Consider the following 16844-nt stretch of genomic DNA (forward strand, 5'->3'; position numbering starts at 1 on the left):
CTTCTCTGGGCACCCTGTGTCAGATTCTCACTACCCTCATCATAAAAAATTTCTTCCTTATGTCCGTCTTTCAGTTTAAAACCATTGCCCCTTGTCCTGTCACTACACACCCTAGTAAAAAGTATTTCTCTGTCTTTCTTATAAGCTCCTTTTATATATTGAAAGGCCACAATAAGGTCTTCCCAGACCCTTCTCTTCTCCAGGCTGAACAGTCCCAGCCCCAGCCTTTCTTCATAGGAGAGGTATTCCAGTTCCCTGACCATTTTCGTGGCCCTTCTCTGGACCAGCCACAACAGGTCCATGTCTTTCTTGTACTGGGGACCCCAGAGCTGGATGCAGTACTCCAGGTGGGGTCTCACCAGAGAAGCATAAGTGAGTTGTGAATTAAATACAGAGAAATAATGGACTCAGTATACACTTGCTGGATTAAATCTATGTGACTTAAAAATAGATACTGAGAACAACAACCATTGTCTGAGTTTTGATCTGATAAAAACATGTTTTTAAAATTCTATGCCAAAATTATGTCATTAGGAATCTGGTCCAACCTTCATTGACTTTAGGAGAAATAAGCATCACTGAAAGGTTTTATTGATCTGAGAAGAGTAAGGTTTGGGTTTAGACAGCTGATTCTTCCTAAATTTAATGTTTTTCTTTAATATGAAGTAAAAGAGATTTTTTGAATGATTAGAAGTATCTCTGTCTTAAATCCATTTGCAAAGTGCACATTCTAGATCTGTTTCTAAATCTAACCAGCCTGCAAAAACCCTACTTTATATTCCTATTCCATGATCTCTGCTTACTTGCTCATAGTCTCTGATAGATCATCTACTTGAAAATGGCTGCAAAAATGTTTTATATCTGTAAGGTGTTACCATAAAAATTAATTTTCTTCCTGAGACATAATTACCACTCGTGCAGTTACTTAAAAACTATGCTTTATTATACACTCAAAAGGTGTAGGGTATATTGAATATAATGTCAAAAAAGATACAGTCACACTAGAAGAAGTACAGAGAGGGACAGCTGATGATCATTGATATCTGTATGAGAAGTGTCTGAACGGATAAGGCCTATTTGTCATGAAAAACAGAAAACTGAAGGGAAGATTATCACTGAGTTCTGCAAAACTGTAAGCAGTATTGGAGAAGGTGAACAGGGAGTGACTGCTGACAAATTATCATGATACATCAGCTTTGGGGTATCAAATACTTCAGCAAGATGCATGCTCAAACAATCAAAGGGAGGTGACTATTAACATATAATTCAACAATGGAACTTATGAAATGTCATGGACAATCAGTTCAAAAAGCACGACTGACTAGTTCATGAAAGGAATGGACCATGGGAGGTTCTGTCACATGAATACACCAAGTCAAACTTGAGAAGGCCATTTTAGCTGTGACTGAGGTCTTTGGCATGGGTTCTTCAAGAGTGTTCTTGCATAAATGTACCACCTGCTTACCTATTTTCCTTTGACTACCCACTGTTGGAGACTAGATACTGACACAGATGGGCCTTTGTTCTGTTCCAGGACTATTCTGAGGTTCTGGGAAGATTTTTTTTTTTTTTTTAATTGGACATGGTGTTTAATGCATTAAATCATAACAGGCCTTCCTGTTCACATAAGGTATGAAGGGTAGAACTTAAGCAGGGAAAAAGTCAAAAGTAGACTTGAAATTCTGACTCCCTGGAGCCATATGGCAGTTTAACCCAACCTGTGAATTAAGCAAAACAAAGCTGGCCTGGATGTGGGCTGTTTGGTAGGCCAGACATGTCCTTGGGAACCAGCCTGAACAGATGGCCACTATGCAATGATGCCAATGGAGGGAGCTGCCCATTTAGAAAAGTTTCCTCCTGCCCTTCTTCCCAAGCTTGCTAGCGTGTTTAGAGTCGAAGGGAGTAGGCCTTCTGAAAAGTCCCATTTTTGCATCCCTGGAACAAATAGCGTGCTCTGACCACTTAACTATGATAACTTCTGGGTTCAGTGCTCCAATACGAACCACCTCATGTGGTTTTAATCTCAATGCTAGAATAGTGCACTTGGTTTAGAAGGCAAGAACAAAAGAAAGTGTCTTGAGAGTGTGGAGCTATGAAGTAACCACATGTAACATTTCTGAAGTAAAGCACATTTCTAAATCTTCAAACTGATCTCTTGCTAAAAAATGAGCACATTCTTGTACAAACAGTATTCCCTTCTTCTTAAACTTGAGTACAACTGTACCGGTCTTGACCTTATTCAACTGTATAGAAACTTTTCTATGTGATAAATATAACTTAACTGCGGATGTTAAACATTTCCCCTCTATTTTTTCCAAGCCTTGTTTTTAACCACATATATGAAATATTAAATCTTCAAAACTTTATACCAAAATTCTGAGAGCGGGTCATTTTATCGTTAAATGGTTATAAGGAAGCACACACTCAGGTTGAAAAACTGTGTGCCAGGGAAGTCCCTATGCTACTTGAAACAAAAAGAGTTTGCCTGAAGTTAGTATTCAGAGTTACAAAGAGACGACAAGTCATCTCAGAAGGCACTTTCAGCATCTGAATGCTGCATTAAGGATCCCAAGCCATCATTTAGGTGCCACTAACATTCATCAAATTCCCACCTAACCCTGTAGGTACCTTAAGTGCCTAATTTAACAGATTAAAGGGTTAGTCATGGAACTTCAGCATTGTGATGCTTTTTCTGTTCTTCATGGACAGAAAGTAGCTCCTACAGGCCGATTCCAAGTGGCTGCATTAGGCTTCTGCTCTGAAATGCCCTGCAGGGCAGATCCTTTTTCTCAGCAGGGAATAAAAAGGGAACGGTGGACATTAGTCTCCTTCACGTTATCCTTTGTGATTATTCCACATAATTTCCCATGTGACATCTAAACTGAGAAACTCCAGAGCAGAAGAAGGTTCCTGATCTTAGTGTAAATCTTAGCCTGTCCTAACTCCACATGAAAGTGGAATTTAAGTACACCCCAGACATCTCCCAAATCTTGTTTACTGGGGAAAGATAACTGAGGCACAGGCTGGCTGTCGTCTATGGTGAACTTTTAAGAGGTCTTTGTTTTGAAACACTGCAGGGTCTTCCTTGGCGCAGATCTACAGGTCAGTTTAGGAGCAGCCCAGGACATTTGCATTTCTGTGGCAGGAAATGTCTATTTTGAGGATGTCCAGGAGCAAGGTGCTAAACTCCTGCCTTCATCCTTCTGCATCATCTTGTCTTGCCCAGCCCACCTGCATGTACTGACCCAATAGACCTGCTTACAGCATGTCTAACTCTGAAACAGACCAATAAATACAATGTTGGTACTTTCCCACACACTCAATATATTCTAGGTTGTAGATTTCCTTCTTCTGCCTGAGATTAAAACTCATTTTGTATGAAATAGTTGAGTATTCATTTGAGCAGCAAGTGGAATGTAGTTTTCTGTACGATCCTGTTTGTGCTTTTGCTAGAATTAGCTATAAGTTTAATTAAATCATGGGGAGATGCATGTTCAAGGCTTTTCTTAAAAAAAAATGTTATCTGTCTAAATCAAACTGAAAGATTCCTTCTCAAAACCTCCTGCAAGCTGGAAACATGGAACTACTCTTTGAAATTAGAAGGGGCAAAACTAGCAGCCACGTCTCTCCCCTTCCTCAGCACTTTCCAGGTGCCAGAGCTATTCCCACCACCCTCAAACGGCTCCCAAACCCTTTCCCCTTCCTCACAGGAATGCTCTAATCCCAAACCTGTAACTTCCAGGGTGGGTCTTCCTTGCCCCTGCCCCTTCCAGCATCCTCACCATGAGATGTAAGCTGTCTCCTTCTGCAGGACTGGGGCGGCCCAGCCAGCAAGGCGGGCTGGCCCTCCTGTGCTCACCCACTGAGCAGGCAGGGTGCTCACCAGTGTGCCAGCTACTGCTTAGCAGCGAGCGGGGAGGCTGAACAAGGAATTGTAATAATGAAATTTAGTGGACCAAACATGTTATTTGATGAGCCTGAGCTGTTAATAAACTGTGTGATGTGCAGAAGTGAACTGGAAGACTTCTCTGGGTCCTCTTCTCTCCTGTTTTCAAATATATTCATCCAGAGACAGCTCAGCCTTTGCTGTTACCAAGTGCAAACTTGATGATAACGGAACTGAGCAGCATTCAGGATGGGTTCCAGAGAAGTCAGGGACACCACAAGCCTTGCTTTGAAAATGAAAAAAAATTTACTTACCTATTTAACAAACAGAACAAGCATAATCAACCCAATAAATCACCTAGCAAAACATTGCACAGGGCATTTCATTCTCCACCTTAGGAGAAGACAATGGTGGAGATGACTTGCATATGAGAACTGTTCATCATATCTAGAAATGGTTTTAAACACATTGTCAGCATGTTTTCATCTGAAAAGGCTGTTTTAGCAACAGTGATATGTTTAAATAAAACATGTTACAGTGTTTCCAACAGGAGATGCTTTGATCTACAGAAATTAACATTTCATTTATCACTACGTTAAAAAATGTCCTAGTAAACTGCTATGATTTTTCATCTTGCATGTTAGTTTTGGCATGGCATTTCACAGAATTTTGTAACTAGCACATATGTAATCACGTAAAAAGTAATAACAAAAATGAAAAAAAAAAACTGGAAAAAGTATTCAGGGCCTTTCAAAGTTCCATTCAGGTATAGCAATGCTCTTTAACGCACTTGGTGCATAGTTATCCTCATAACTACACCTATATACAGGTGGATATATAGCTATCCTTATAATGGTAGACAAGTTTTCTACCAGTGATTTTCCACCTCTTCCAGCTCTTTCTTGAAACTTCAAAACTTAATTTTCTGTCAGGTTAGGTCCTAAAAAGAAACTTCCTGAAGAGGTTTATTCCATAGGGCATCAACTCCTGTATTTATAGTGATTTAAACTATATCTTATATAATTTTGTATATACAAAACTTCCTGCCTCCATTTGCTCAATTTCCTAAAGTTTGAATAGCTTGCTTTGTCTTTTATCCCATCATTTTCCTACAGTTTACTTAAATTTAGTTGATATACTCAATAGCTTGTGCCCCAGAGTAAAATCCCTTCACAGTTTTCTTTTCATATGGAGGAATTAGATGTCTTTTATATGCAAAAATTTAAGATATTCAAGAATCATCTTTCTTACAAGCTTAGATTGAGAAATATAGAGTCTTTTCTTTCCCCTTTCAAGGTAAAAAATAAACTTATCTCTTATTAGCAGTGAGCCAAAAACTTGTCCTGTTCTCATTGTGCTCACACATAATGAATTTTTAAGGTTTTCAATAATAATCTTAATGAACAAGTCAGGGAATTAGTTGGCTGTATAAGTGACTGCGATCAGGTCACTTAAAGGGTAAGATAATCTTAAAATTAGTGAGGCACTGGGGAAGGCTATTTAGAACATTTCAAAATGTATATGTTGAGATATTCAAGAAACCTTTTTAACTCCAACTTTTGCTATAAAGAGAATGTCTCCCACTGGCTGAAAAATGACAAACCTTACATATATAATTTAATTTGTTTTGTATAATTTTACACATTATTTTATTTGGAATAAAGACACAAGTTTGCAGGGCTTCTCAGCAAGTCTCTACTTTTTTTGAATTTCTGCATTTTGGTAGTGCACAGCAGGATAAATATATGCAGAGTTTCTTTCACCCTTTAAATAATGGACACTGACAGTGGTTTGGAAAAATATGTATCTATGAATAGTGCTTGGTGCAATTCTTTTAGTCAAGCAGGTCAGTGGCATAGCAGAGTGGCAACTGATAACACCTGGTTGTGATGACAACACGCACAGTGTGTATGTATCTCTTTCCCTTTCGTGGTTGCTGAGTCCACGGATGACAACCTACTGCTGCTACCCGTGACTTGAACTAAACTGTGGGTTCAGCAGTGGAGACCTCTTTCAAAAGCTATTTTTCAGACTGACAGCTTTTTTTTTTATGATCAAAACAAAATGAGAAACCTCAGGCTACATTTAATTTAATAATTTTTCTGGTTTTAATTTTTATATAGTCTACTTTATTATCAGTCAGGACAGAGGGTTAAGCATCACAAAGTATTTTCATGAGAAAACTTTTGTGTATTACATAGAGTTTTATTCTCATCAGTGGTATCTTTTTATGTTCCAATGGTTTACAGCAGAAATTCTGAGTCTTGTACACATATGAGTGTGTGGAAAAATAAAATTACAAAAGGAAAAACTGAGATGAAAGTGTGGGTTTGTCTGAAAAACAGAACTAAAATAAAGCAAAGATAGGATCAAACTGGTACAGAACAAAAAGAAAAATCATTATAGCCATGAATACCTAGGAAATACTTTTATATGAAGAAGAAATATATTGTAAACACAGCTGATTTTTTCACAGTTGTTTCTCTCTGCTCACAGCTTGAAGAAGATCTGTATAGAATGAAAATGGTTCAATTCCAATTCATTAATGAGGATGAAAAGACAAACATTAAAATCATCCCAAGGAAGTGAAAGTTTGCCAAGGTAAAAATGTTTCTGAAGTTTGTGTTTTCATTTGTTCTGAAGAAAAATCAAACCAACCCCCAACAAACCCCCTCTCACAGGAAAATGTTAACATTTTTAAGGTATTTTATGGCTTTCACTTCACGTGTCAAGCGGGGTCTGCCTACCGCTAACACAAATTAACCATTCTGTATTGAAACTGATCTCTTAAGTTATGGCTAGTAACATAGAAGACTAACATGTTTAATATACTTTAGGTCTCTTGCAATGGAAAATGAGTAATTTATAATCTTTTTTTAATAAATCATTTCACCACTTGGTTCTTCAGAGAAAACACAGTGTATTACTTGGCGTAAGTGGTAGGATATTGTGCAATACACAACAGAGTTCATACTTTCAGTGCATTGCAATGTTTCAGCATAGCTTCACCAAGGTCAGTGCTGCTACAACGAATTACATCAGCCAAGGACCTGCTATTGAACTGAGCTGCAAATTTAGTGTGTAACATACAGAGACAAAAAAAATGCCCTATTCATAATGAAAAAGTAAGAACAAAGGCTTGAGTCCCTCCCTAGTCAAAAAAAATCCTACAATCAACAAATTTTACAGTTATTGTTGATTTCAGTGGTTCATGATTCACTCTTCACTAAGCCATACTAGGTATTTGTTTCAGGGTATTTTGCTTCTATATACCAGATACAGAAAATAACATAGCTTAAGGGTCATGGAAGGGGCAAAGTGACATAATGAAACACAGAAATAGAGAAATCAGCAGAGCTACCTGGGAGACCAAAAATACAACAAAAAACCTCCCAGAAGTCTATTGTTTATGTCGGCAGAAAGGTTTGACATGAAAAAAAAAAGAAAAATTACAAACATTTTCCTTCTACTTTTAAATAAAAATGTATGTTTGCTTTAATCAAATCTAAGAATCTAAAGCACCTGAGTAAAATTGCTCTTTCTGGTTCCAGTAATGTAAAAAGAACACAACTGTTCAAAGCAATAGCAAATCTTTCCACCATCCTGGCTCCAGCAGATGTCACTTTTTTCAAGTTTCAGAGGAAGGTGCAAGAATTCCTCTAAAGGACACATGCAAAATAATCTGCTACAGGGGAAGCTCTGCTTAGAAAAATATATGCCATTTTTGAATGGTGCCCTCACTGAAAAATGCTAGAACTGAACCTTAAATCTACTTTCACACATCATCTTTCAAAACACGTATCAGACCATGAATGAAAAATGTTAGTGCCATTGTGGGGTATCAGTTAAGAAAAATATGTGAGGTTTTTATATTACAGTTTCCTTCACAAATTGGTGAGTTTATGTCTGCCAGAAGATTATCTACTCTTGGGAGAACATATGTAATATGACAGTTGTAAATTCTATCACATTTTTCTTCTTGAGTGTTCACGGACAGAATGCTGCACTTTAAAGAAATACTGTGAGACTAAAAATTTGAGGTCAATGGGTCTGGTTGGCTATAACTGAGTGTTTTCTATATTTAATTAAGTGGCTGCTCCTGAGAGAATAATTATCTGTTGTTTCCACTAACCTGAAGATGTGACTACTCAAGACCTTTAGAGTCACTCCCCAAAAGTTAAGATTAGCAGTTGAAGAATCCATCCTGTGACTCGTGGGACCTCAGATTCAGCCCACCACAAGTCTTCTCCTCCCTTGTTTTTCAGGGGAGTAGTGAAATTTGGCTGGTTCTGGGTATTTTCCCTGGAGGTTTCTATCTTGTCTTAATTAATTTGCAGACTTCTAACCTGCCCATGCTCCCCTTCGGACTGCATAGGAATAACAGTGACATTCTGGGGCTGTGGTTCTCCCTACTTAAAAAAAATCCTGAGGGCACTTATTCTTCTGCTGCAGAGGCATCTATGGTGAAAGAGTGCTATGCAGAGGTCTTTATACAAGGCAAATTTCTGCAGCAGCCTTGAGGGGGGCTCATAGTGCAGTGATTGTAAGGCAGAAATTCCCACCTTCATCTCTGTCCAGCTGCGTGGTACACATGTTCCTTCTCACAACCATACCTTTCAGTTAGACCTTCTAGATTTGGCTTAGGTGTTAGTGCATCCCCAGCTTACCTCCTTTTTGCAATGGTGTGTTCTTTCACACATCCTTCTTCCTCACCTTTGGTACTATTTGACACTTTACCCATCGCAGATCGCAGACCCTGCTGTGAGGTAGATCATTAAGAAATGAAATTTAAAAAACCAATGTGTCCTAGACCGAAAAATGACAGAGTGCTAAAGATTGAATCTCTGTAATTGTTCTGTTTTTCTGGTGTTTCCTGTGGATTAGGATGAAAATCTGGCTCTCTTGATTGCCTCTAAACGAGGGTAAAATATAAAGTTCTCTTCCCAGTGGGATCTTCCTTGGTTGTTTTTGTGTGTGTTTGTTTTTGCATTGAAAAATTATTATTATGACTTCTGCTAATTCTTTTTCTGTGTAGGGTTTGCAAAACCTCTCCTTGTTCTATCCCAGAAATAAGCCTGAGTGCATGAGCTGCTTCTCTTGATGCACAGGACTAGATTCTTATGGCTGCATATGAAAGGAGTGAAACTAATGGGCATTATCGATTACAAAAACACAAGTTTGATGCATGGTTTGCATTTTGCCTTGTCAGTGGTGTGCTATCATAAAACCAAGCATAGATTTTTTAAGTGAACTCCAGGCTAACTGTTTTGGAAAAGGAAGAATGTATGTCTGTATAGGCAGCCAAAGATATTTCATAAAGCCATGAGCACAGAACCCGTTTCTGCTGCAATCACCACAAAACCCAGGAGTAAGTTGCTTCAGATCACTCCAAAAACCACCTAGGTCCTTGCCAAGTCTGTTTTCCTTTATAGTTTAATTCTAGATTCAATAAACACAAAGGAAAGGCCATCAAAGTAACAGAGGCTATGTAATTTACAATTAGAACATGTGACTGGTGTTTCATAAAAATGTGGATACTGTTATGTCTCTGGGCTGAATTGAAAGAACCACAAGTTTTGACAACTTGCACCTGCAATATAAATTTGCTGGATTTTTAGAAAAGTAAAATACTACATTACATGTACACAAAGTGCGTATTCCTTAGTTATGGTCCTCTTTTGAAACCTAGCTCCTGAACAATGTTGCCAAAAGAAACAGCTTTTGTGCTTTCAGACAACCAACATCTTATAAAACCAGGCAGATGAATGACGTTAAGTGTAAGGGATAAATAAAAATATCGAAGATCTGAAGCTCCAAAGAGGCTCTGCAGGACAAGAAAGCTGTATTAAAATTCACCCAATAGAAAATAAAAGCAAATAACATTTGGACCAACCTGAGCATCTAGTCCTGCTCCAGAACCTAAAGGCTTGTGAATGTTCCCGAGGCAGAATGATCCCTCATTTTGCATTCAAATTTCCTAAGATTTTTGAAGCGTTTTGCTACACTGGGTTTATTCATTGACAATGGTATGAGGTATGAGCCTATGGTTTATGAAAGTTTTATGTTGAATGGGTACCTTTATTGTTATTTGAGATTGACAGCATTCAGAGCCATGCTCTTGAATTCTGGCTTTAGAATTTGGGGCAGCCTATTACCACTGATAGCAGAAGACTGGGATTTCATTCACAGATTAAAGCCAGAAGAAAGATTTCGATAACTCAGACTGACCACCTTCATAATTTAAACTACATAAATGTATGCAAAATAATTTATACTTGAGTTAGCACCTAATAATTCAACTGCATGAATGTAATTCTTCAATGATCTCTAGAGCTATATCAGTGTACAACTAAAATAAAAAATATATATTCCCTAATTTATGTAACTGAAGTAACTGAACCCAACATTAATCAGAAAAGGCACACACTGCTTTTAAACTTTCTCATGCCAGTAGAATATGCAGGTGAAAATTTCCTCTCTGTTCTTCAAAGCAGTTGCCAGTTCAATCTGTTTTCACTTATATTTATGTAAAACATAAATGTTGATACCATAACTAAAGACTTCAGAAAGAGATAGATCTATTTATCAGATGTTATACAAATGCACGGGAAAATTCATTCTTTTCCTAGGCTACACCTGATTTTAAACAGAAACTAGCAACTGACCATCAAAAGTCATAGGAAGAATGGCAGTATACATAAAAAGGTCATCTGCAGGTTAGTTATGGCTGAAAGTCATCTCACCTGATTTTACATATCTGAAGATTAAAGTTCTGATAATGAACTAGTCACCACAAGCCTTTTTGGGGTTTCTCCAAAGAAGTCGTCATCTGACCTCTCTAGAACAGGATCACCTATTCTTTGGAGATGCCCATTTCCCTTCTTGGACTACTTGGTAGGCTCAGGTGACTGGATCACAATTAATGCCTTACTTTTGGCTCACATTTACATGGTTGAGCTTTCTGCATGACCCAGGAGTATCCCAAAGAGAGGAACAGAAGAAAAGATGTCACAAACTGAATAATAGGAAGTGAAGAAACAAAAGTGTACTTTCACCACTATTTTTTTAAAATGCCTTATTTAATGACAATATTCCTCCTTTATTTTATTTTTTGGTCTCCTCTAGAAAAGTGTTGCTCTAATACAGAGTGATTCTGGCAGTAGTCCTCACTGTTACAATACACATCCTGGAAGAGTGTAAGAAGCTGGATCAGTCTCTGTCCCTCAGTCACATAAGTTACAGCTTGGATATATATTTGAGCACTTTATGACCTTGCAGATGCTTCTATTGTGAACCACCACTTCATTTTTTTCCCTCATTCTTTTTTAATTTGTGTTTTATTATTTTCTATTGAAGCCCAGATTTTTAGTCATGGGGTTTTTTTCTTTCTCAACAAATAGCTTCACAAACAGCACAGTGTGATTCTTTGATCCCTTTTGACATTCAAATGTAAAGTGTAAATACTCCCAGGTAAACTCAGAAGTTACTGGGTTTTTTAGTACTGCTTAGATGTAACTCAGAGTTCCCCAGCATACATCTGGATCTGCTCTGTTTCTTGGTTTTGCAGACCATACATTCATGTGTGGTAAATGGTCTACAGGGTCTCATGTGTTCAGAGACCTTAACATGCCAAAATAATTTGCTGTTCTACCTTTGCCTTCCAAAAATCAGGATGATGAAACATACTGCTACAATGGGATTTGCTCTAACACTACTTTAAAAATCAGTCATCTTGATAATGATCATGCTTATTAGCCCTTGGAACAATTTCTCTAGGGCTTTCTCTTCCTTCTAGTTACTTAGTTCAGGACTGGCATTTTTTTCTTATGTATCTGTTCTAGCTCAGCCCAAGGTTGAAGGTTGAGCTCAGAGATCATACACTGAAATTCCTGAATCAGGTCAAAGATAAGTGATCAAATTGTAGCTTTCGCCTTAAAGTCTTTCTTTATATAAACCAAGTCTTCTTATCTGACTGACACTAATGTGTAGCTGTTTAGTAGCATAGACTGCAATAATTAATAAATAATAATGAATTATGAAAATATGTCTACTGGTATCAGTGAGAAAAGGTATTAGTTAAGCTTAATTTCCATTTTTTTCCTGCTGCAAATCTTATCAATATTTAACTATGGAAAAATTAAACCGATAATTTTTTTCTATGCTGAACAAAACTGTTGAAAAGTACCTGATTTGTAAAACTTGCAGTCTTCCTTTTTAATGTAAAGCACCATTTTCTTTTTCTATTACTTTTACTTCTGTTTCTTTGTAAACTGAAAGCACCTGGAGCGATACATTGACTTGGTAGATACAGCAGCTTTCTATATATAAATACACTTGGTGTGCAAGTCTGTTTTCAAACGCATTCACTCACTGCAGCTTCTTTTCTATGGCCTAAGGTTATGCTCTCATTGCAGTCAATGAAAAAAGCCCTCATTTACTGAAAGGAGAAAGTTTGAAAGAGAAAATGTTAAGAGCTAGCTAACCAAACCAATCTATACACCGCATTTCACTTCTTATCTGCAGTTTGCTAGGACAGAAGATGTCTACCCAAACCACAATATCAATTGTTGACTCTTGAATGCACTGGGATCTTTCACATTTGAGTTCAAGTTACAGTCTTCTCAGCTGATAGAGCCACTGAATACATAAGCATTTTATATAGATATACATGGTTTCAATGATGCTAAAGTTATTAGGGCTTTTTTTCTTTTTTTGTTTTTTGAATTTTTTAAGCCATAGCCCTGAAGACTGAATGGCAGCCAGGCAGAGCCACATCTAGGAATGTTTCTGATGTAAACTGAATTAAATCTAGTATAAAACCTAATAAATTATTTATACTGAAAGGAGAAATAAACAAAATTAATTAAAAATCTGTTTGTTTAGTTTGAATAATATATCTTTCTGTCAGACTCTGAAGGTAATTTTGTTCAACAAGGAACACCAACATGTGGTCACTCTGTTTCCAGGTTATAATGCCGCCATGAATAGCACCTTTCATAACAGAGTCCTCAATAACCTCTGGACTTGATCCTGAAAACACTTTGTATGTAATTATGTTGGCTTCAGCTGTACTACTTCAGGGTGGGTTTCACTCAGTATCAGACATTTAGAAGTAGACAAGTAGGCTCCCTCTGCAGTCAAAGGAGAGATATAGAAAGCACTAAGGAAGACGTTCTGTTCCTTGTCTGAAGTCTCTTTTGTTTTGTTTTTTTTTGTTTGTTTGTTTTAAATGATGGGATGCATCATCATAGAGGGAGATTGGCATCAATGTCTATTGACTGCATAAGGAGCCTATATGATTAGAAGCCTAGGTTTTAGGAAATAAGTTGGTCTGCAAACTTGAGTGCATATGTGTTTCATGAGGGAAGCCTGGGATCCATACACCAGTCAGCTGAGCTACTTGTGGACAGAACCAATCAGCGCAATATTCGTCACTTCATTTAGTGTAAAACATATATTAGCAATGACTGATGCCTCCTTTGGCTAGGAAGCTGGTAGTCTAAAGGTCATAGAGATGCTATAGTACAATCAAACCTGGATGCAGTTATGGTGTAAATGGGAGTAGTATGCAAGAAAGACTCACTTCATCATATGGACCAGAACCATGATAATGGGGTGAAGGAGCTACAGCTCCCCCAGAAACCAGTTCATCTGCTATAAACCTACACCTGACCATGTGGGCAATAGTGAGTTGTGCTCCTGTAAAAAAGTGCCATTGAATTGGGAAGTGAAAAAAGACAGGAAAATGGTACTGTTTTTTTCCCCAACAACTCCCCACAAAATAAATTTCTAATTCAAAATGTAGCTCACTGTGGACTGTAGAAATACTCAAAATATGATGATGTGTGCTGCAGGGATTTTGCTAAGCTTTTGGGATTTGGCTTCCATTCACTGGGATTTAGATGCCTCACTAAACTCTTTTGGCTAGGCTAGGTTCCTTGTACAGAGAAACCCAGACTTAAACCTTTGAAGTTTCTCTCCAGAGCTCCCAAAATCCACAACTTCCATGAATATGCCTGTCTGCAGTAGAAACGTTGGGGCCATCTTTAAGTTAAGAGTCCATTTCCTTCAAATGTGTTGCACAGGTACAACATGAAAAGGTTTAAACAGAATGCTAACACAGAACAGAGGGAATGTGTAAACAAATGCGCTAGACCAAGTTACTGTTTTCAACCTTCTCACAGTGCTGGTAACTCCCATCTTCCAGATGAATTTTGTACTGACTTGGCCAGTAGTATGTTATCATAAGCTACTAATAACAATCTGTTCTCACTGATGAAGCTATAACAAATTTAATGTTTACAATTTAAGGGAGGCAATATTTTAATACAATCAAAATAGCTATTTATTGAGGACAGTGAACATGAGCCCACGTAATGTATGCTGTAAATCGTTAAGGCATGTGGTTCCATTTAACACTATTTTGCTTGCAAAGTGATCACCTAGAGCTAAGGTTTGCCCTAAATTGGGTAAGAAACAAAAATATCCAAGAATAAATAATAAATAGGGTATATTTTGGACAAAAATATCCTTTAGAGCCAGAAAGAACATTTCTATCTATAGAACCACTGCTTCGATGTTCATCTTCTGTTAACCACAAGTACATATTTTCACTAGAAAAAAGTGACTTTCAGGCATTCACAAAGATTTGTTCATGCTAAGGATAAACAGAACTAGATATCCTGTGTTCTGAGATAAGAAAATACATGGAACCATTTCTTGTAATAGCACTCATGTTTTATTAAAATGAGGGTTTTTTTTTTTTACTATTATTGCTACAGCCACTGCTGAGGGGAACTGGAGTTCTCTGGACACAGCTCAGAGCTGGTTTTATTCTAAACCTCCCCTTCTTGGTGCTGAAGCCAATAAATCAATATAGCAGTTGTTGCCATTCGGTGAGAGCGGGATAGTGCCTTAAACCACTTAGTTCAACCAGTGGTTTCGATGGAAGTAAAGACAGGAGGTAGAAATGCCCTTCCTTAGAAATATAGAAGTTTAATTTTTATAAAGCAGGAAAATGAGCTTTAGTTAATTTTTCATGGAAATTAATTTCTTGTCTGACTTATGTAATACATAGAACTGTGGGCTCTGGGGGGTTGCTTTCCTTTCCTTTCCAGGATATATGTGGAAACACAACAAACCTTTTTCTTATCATACTATTTATTTTGTAGAGACTGAATTCATATCCCAACCATGATCTGTAGACAAAATTTTTATTCTCCTCACCATATTTGAGCCAGATCCCACATGCACTGTGCCCCAAAGCTTGAACTAAAGTCAGTGGAAATTGTAGTCCTTCATGAGACAGCTGAAGTCTTGAGAGGACAGGGACTAAATAGTGACAAGAAGGTACCTGGGATGTGACATTGCTTAATTTATACCTAATCCTGTGACATGCTGAACAAAGTTAAAAGTTGTGAACTCCAGTGGAGTTTGAACATGTTCAGTAATTCAGGATCAGATCCTTTATGACTAAGTTTTGATAATTAGCCAGGAACTTGGCAGCAAGATATTCTATTTTTACCTAATACTTTTAAGGAAGGTTTTGTCCCCTTGTAAGTAATATCTTAGACTTTTCTCTGCACCTTTCATAAGAGTTTCCCTTTGTCTCTTTTTTTGAACATCAACTCAGTGGAGACAGATAATCTCTTACATCTTATGGCATGAATGAAGTGAAATCTGCTCTTATTTGGGAGCCGTAGGGGCTAGAAATGCCTCCCTTCATGCACTCTAACTCCCAGTAGGATTTCTTCTGATGCAATCTACAGTGCATGCTGAGCTTCTTCACAAACTGGTAGACTGAAGGAGCCTTGACCTCCTCTTTCTGCTCTGACTGCTTCTTGTGCTTCTTTGTGATTTAAAGCTTCAGTGCTTTAGATCAGGTAGAATTTGGGATGATCAGGTAAAAAGTAAAATTAAAGGGCTTACAGAAACCCTTGTCAGTAAGGGTTTGCAGGCTCAGGCAGTGTTTGCAACTTTACGTACCTCAAGCACAGTGTGTGGTGGGAATAAGGATGCAATACACGTGCCTGGTTCTCTGTGATGACCTGCATATATTTAACCTAAAGGAAAAAACAAAACAAAAAGTTATTTAAGAAGAAATACTGTGATGAATAAATCAGATTACAACTGCGATGTCAAGGCTCTCTCCAAGCTATATTATAAAGAAAAGAAAGGAGCAGATCCCGACCCCAGCTTCAAGGTTTGTTAGTGTAGGAGAAGACATGAAATCAGTGTGCACTATTGTGCAGGTGCTGCATTATGATTACCAACACTGGAGTAAAAAGCAGATTCTCCTTTTCTCAAATTGGTGGGAGAGGGAGATAGCAGAGTGCCTTGTCTTGCTCTGGAGACCCACAAAGGTCAGCCTAGCTGAATCAGCACAGGGCAATGGGCAAACTTTGGCTATTCCTGTTCAGACAAGGCAAAAATCTGAGTTGCAGAAAGAGCACAGAAAAAAAGCCTTTACTTCCTGATGGACTGCAAGGTGGCAATTCAACACCTTACTAATGCTATTCTGTTTCTTACGCATCCTCTTTAAAACACCTGACTTTTAGTAACTCTGTGACATTTTTATATATATAAGTCTCTCCTCCATATAGTCCCCTATCAATCAGTGCAGGTCCTGTTATTGTCAGTGGAAATACACCTGCTGTCTTCAGAGAATATTGATCCAGATTCTTGGACAGTGTTGGAGTCTGAATTTGACTGGACTGCAAGTGTGGGACCCAGCCTGCCAATATGCTTGCACAGTAACTGTAGGAGCTTAGTGACCCAGTCCTCCCCAAGGAGGCACATTTGGTGGCTGAGTCACAAATACAGGCACTTGAGGTTGGCTGGATGAGGTGGTTTCTGCCCCCAGCTGATTGCTCCCCCCCTCATCCTTCCAAAGGCTTCCCTACTTGTGGATGAGGAGCTGAACTGCACATGCAGTAGCTCCTTCACTGCTCGAGTTCAC

The sequence above is a fragment of the Gavia stellata genome, chromosome 4 (assembly GCF_030936135.1).
Source record: "Gavia stellata isolate bGavSte3 chromosome 4, bGavSte3.hap2, whole genome shotgun sequence".
In the NCBI taxonomy this organism is placed as follows: Eukaryota; Metazoa; Chordata; class Aves; order Gaviiformes; family Gaviidae; genus Gavia; species Gavia stellata.